General features: G+C 42.5%; 1 long non-coding RNA gene across 1 annotated transcript; it reads left to right on the top strand.

Moving 5' to 3' along the window:
- The first annotated feature begins 2,987 nt into the window (after positions 1-2,987).
- Positions 2,988-4,073, top strand: LOC133108446 (uncharacterized). Its single transcript, XR_009704653.1, has 2 exons — positions 2,988-3,196; positions 3,909-4,073. It is a non-coding gene; the product is annotated as an uncharacterized LOC133108446 (long non-coding RNA).
- The last annotated feature ends 557 nt before the right edge of the window (positions 4,074-4,630 follow it).

Below are 4,630 nucleotides of genomic sequence, written 5' to 3'. Positions count from 1 at the left end.
GGGGGAGAAATTCTTATTCAGCAGTCATCAAATCAAAAAGGGAAATTCATACCAATACCATAAAAATAATGTCACAGTAAATGTAATTTTACAATTGAAATTAATGAACTAAATAAAATGTAATGTATATTCTTTCAGAAAAATTGATTCTTTATCACAATGTTAAAAACAGAAGGAGACATTCTTTGGAGTTTTCATGACCTGAATTTGTAACATGAAGAATTGATTAATTCCATTTATTTCGCCTCTTTTTTCTGAAATTTCTTTGATATTAGTTAGCACTGACTGGAGTTTTGCCTTATTTGTGTGATTTTTGCTGTGGAATGATTAATTTAAACTGAAAACTGTTTTTTAATCTGCTTCAACAAAACTATTTCCTTTTTGATCAGGATTGTACTAAAGTGTGACTGACTCTTTTTAACTCAAACTGTGCAGTTGTGTATTACATTCATTTCTGAAATAAAAATCTTACAATCAGTGGCATGCTCTAAGATGGATGGTTATGTTCTCAGACATGTGAAGATAAAATGATTGATAATCCCTGAAATATAAAGGCTACATGAGCAACACACACACAATGCGGGAGTGTGCCTTCTACTAAAAGCACATGCTCCATGCACTCAGTTGTTTTTGACTTCAGTCCTTTAAATATTCTTACATGCACACCTTTTGAGATATCGGTGGTGTGCTGGTGCGTTTTAGATGTTGTTGCTTGGTTGTCCAGAAAACCTCCAGTACTGGAGGGCTGGTGTGTATGCAGGTTTAACTTCACTCCTGGAGGGCGGTGTGTTCCATGTTGTTGTTATGTTGTTGCAGGTGGATACACATCCTTACTCCTGCTCTTACCACAATGTAAAATCAATCATCAGTCATTTGACCACCAGCTCAAACATGCGTGTCAAAAAAGGTTGAAAATCCCTGCGACAAAAGATGGTGATGCAATATTACATTCAATGATAATGTGGTAAAATCCTGTTCCAATAATTGGTGTCAATCGATTTATTTATCCTAAAACATTCATGATCTAAACATGGAATGTTGTGACAAGTAATCTGTTTCCATAAAACTTTGCTTTAGGAGTAATGTTACAGTTACTTATCATTTTGAGTAGTTGGATACATTGGTAGTTTGAATGAAAAGACAGTATTTTCAATTGTAAAGTGTGTATTTCATTTTGAAATGCTAATACTTTGAATGTTAAGTTGTGTCATTGTGAACAAGTGATTTGGTTCAGTGATCAAATCATTTTTGGTTTATGTATATTGTATCCATGCAACTGAAAAAAGTGTTTAGAGTTTTGAAGAATGTTCTGAAATTAGTGAAATCTTTTAACTGTTCATGTATTTGTGTTCAGTATTCAGAGTGCTGAAGTTGAACATTCAACGATGGTGTTTTAGCTGTTAGGACTGCTTGATTCGGGAATATAACATATTTTACATAGTTCTCATTTCCTCAACAAATTCCACAATGATAAAGTAAGAAATTAAGGCAAGTCAGCTCTCTCTGACAGCTCTGTTCACACCCCTCAGCCCCCTATTTTCTCCCTGAATGGGAATCAACATGTTTGGAGCCGCGACTTCACACAGTTCCTTTATCTATAAACCCTTCTACACACTGACCTGCAGGTGGAATTATATGACTGCACATCATTCAAGATCGCTTAAATATTGAAACTATGCTTTCAATCACTTTCATTATTATTTTACAGTGAAAAACTTCTTCCACCTTACTTGCATGGCAAACAATTTAGTGCCTATTTTTTGTTTTTTGTTTTAAACCTAATACCATTATTTAACAATTGTGAACACAATGTAGGATTAACTGCAGTTCTGGAGGGCCAGTGTGTATGCAGGATTTTTTTACCCAGTTTACACCACCAGTTACCAAGGCTCATCGTTCTCAATAGCTAATTCGCCCTACAAACCAGAACCAGTTCACTCGTAAATTAGACCACAATGAAATGCTACAAAACAAAAACATTCATCAGCTGCTGTTTATATCACGAAACGTGGCTATAAATGGCAGGCAGCTGGCGAGCCCCGCGCTGGGCAAACGCAAGCGTGAGTGTGTCCTGTTCTGCCCAGTCCACACTGGGGTATTTGGTGCTGTGCCTTCTCCTCTCCATAGTGCGGCCCTGTTCCCCTGACCGGAGGATACAGAACCCCACAGCGTTCAACCATGGCGGTTCCAGACGGCAGGAAAGAGGAGCATTCCCTGCCTGGGGTTTCTTTCTGTTTAGATTTTCTTTTTGGGATGTGAACCCGTGTGCCACCCTTGTATTTTTGTTTGTGTGCACGTGTGTGAGTGTGTGGACTCCTCTCTCCCCAGTGCGTTGATCCCCCTGGGGTGGTGGAGTGTGGGCAGGCTCAGGAGAGGGTCTGATTGTGAGCACAGAGTGGAGTGAGTGTGGAGCACGGGGGGTACTGAGTAGTGGGTTGAGGTGCAGTGTGTGGTAGTGGGTTGAGGTGTAGTGTGTGGTAGTGGGTTGAGGTGCAGTGTGGGGTAGTGGGTTGAGGTTCAGTGTGTGGTAGTGGGTTGAGGTTCAGTGTGTGGTAGTGGGTTGAGGTGTAGTGTGTGGTAGTGGGTTGAGGTGCAGTGTGGGGTGGTGGGTTGAGGTGCAGTGTGTTGTGGTGGGTTGAGGTACAGTGTGTGGGAGTGGGTTGAGGTGCAGTGTGTTGTGGTGGGTTGGGGTGCAGTGTGTGGTAGTGGGTTGAGATGCAGTGTGTGGTAGTGGGTTGAGGTGCACTGTGTGGTAATGTGTGCATGTATGAACCGTTTTTATTTAAAATTGTGAGAAAGACTCAGCTTACTTTATCCCTGTGTCCTGGTTGTTTGGGGGGGCTTGATTCTAGTCCCTGTGGAGGTGGATAGCAGGGGAAGCTAGCATGACTCCTGACCCCCCAACTTACAGTACTGTGCAGAAGTCTTAGGCACCCTAGACTCCATTATGTATCTTTTTTTTTTTTTTGTGTGTTAGTATAGACGAGTTTACGCGCCCAAACCTAGGGCGCTGCCATGTTTGTTTTTTGTGTGGGAGGTGGGTATTTAACTTCCGGTTCCCATCACTTTGTTGATAAAAAGCCAACCAAAGAAAACCCATTCCCTGAACTGTGGTTGGGATACGACCGCCCTCCCCAGAGAAAGAGACGCAAACTGGAGCGAACCACCGGCTGCCAGATTGAGCTTGAATCAGAGGGTAAATTAAATTGAGCTAGCTGGCTAGATTTGTGGTTAAGTCATGTTAGTTTTGTGTTGAGCTAGCTGGCTAGATTTGTGGTTAAGTCATGTTAGTCATGTTATTTTTGTGTTGAGCTAGCTGGCTAGATTTGTGGTTAAGTCATGTTAGTCATGTTATTTTTGTGTTGAGCTAGCTGGCTGGATTTGTGGTTAAGTCATGTTAGTTTTGTCATGTTAGTTTTGTGTTGAGCTAGCTGGCTAGTTTGGTGGTTAAGTCATGTTAGTCATGTTAGTTTTGTAACGTTGCCTGGTTTAATGCTGGTTACCTAGACAGTAGCTTCAACAGAGATGTTGTCTCTACTATCGTTACTACTAGCTACTATCGTTAGCCCAGCTGGCTGGCTATTGCCAGAAACCCTAGAGAATCAGAAACAACTCCAATGCCAGATAGCCTACTAGGAATTTGCTGTGGTCAGTTGGTGCATAACACTGCTGAATAGACAACGTTACTGTTGTCTATCCAGCAGTGTTATGCACCAACTGACCACAGCAAATTCCCAGTACGTGTAAAAACCTTCCTGCCAATTAACTTGATTCTGATATTCTGATTATGACCAACCTCATTGTGGCAGGCAGAGGGCGTTGTTAGCTGACTTAGATTAGACTGAGTGGGAATGAAGAAGTGGATATATGTTGCATTGCTGACGTGTCTCTTTGCTTCTGACTGACAGTAACTGACGGGCGGGAGCCGACGCGCGTCAGTGGACGGGGAGAACCGGGAAAGCAGCAGGAGAGGCAGGCAGAGAAACGGAGCGATCTGACTGAGACTGAAAAGCCCCGGGACTGTCTGCACGTTCAAAGACTCTTGTACTTAAATAAAATCTCCCATCAGTGTCCGACCAGAGCTGTCTGTGCCTTCTTCGGGGCTAATAATCCCCCTGTCACCCACACTTATACTAATCAATAACAGTATAGCCTAACGGTAGATAATTTGATTGTTAGCTACAGAAGTTGTAAAAATAAATAAATAAGACATAGCTAACTACCTTCCACAGGATCGCAGCTGGCTGCGTGGCTACATGATCGCCCTGGTCCAGCTACACAACTGCAGCCCGCAGTCTCCACGTCTCCTGCCTCCGTTACCACCACCCACGCATTGTGCCAGGAATTGTTGAGACACTGGCTGGGTTCGACATTTGCCTTCAAATACACAAAGCTGTCGTGTTTGTATGTTAGTACACAACCAACTTTGTTGCTGTGGAGATATTGGTAGGCTTCTGAGCTTTTTAGATTTTCCATAGCGTTGCCGTCTACCGCCATTGAGTCCACGAAGTAGGAACAAATCTTGCTGTATGTGATGTTGGGCCATTTAGACATATTATCCTCCCAAGTGTGTACTGTATACGGGTGTGGGATAGACACAGTCCCTTCCCTTGATAGAGAAGTAGGTGAA

Source organism: Conger conger, chromosome 13 (genome assembly GCF_963514075.1).
Source record: "Conger conger chromosome 13, fConCon1.1, whole genome shotgun sequence".
NCBI lineage: Eukaryota > Metazoa > Chordata > Actinopteri > Anguilliformes > Congridae > Conger > Conger conger.
The sequence above is the reverse complement of the archived record's forward strand: the minus strand, read 5'-3'. Positions and strand labels throughout refer to the sequence as shown.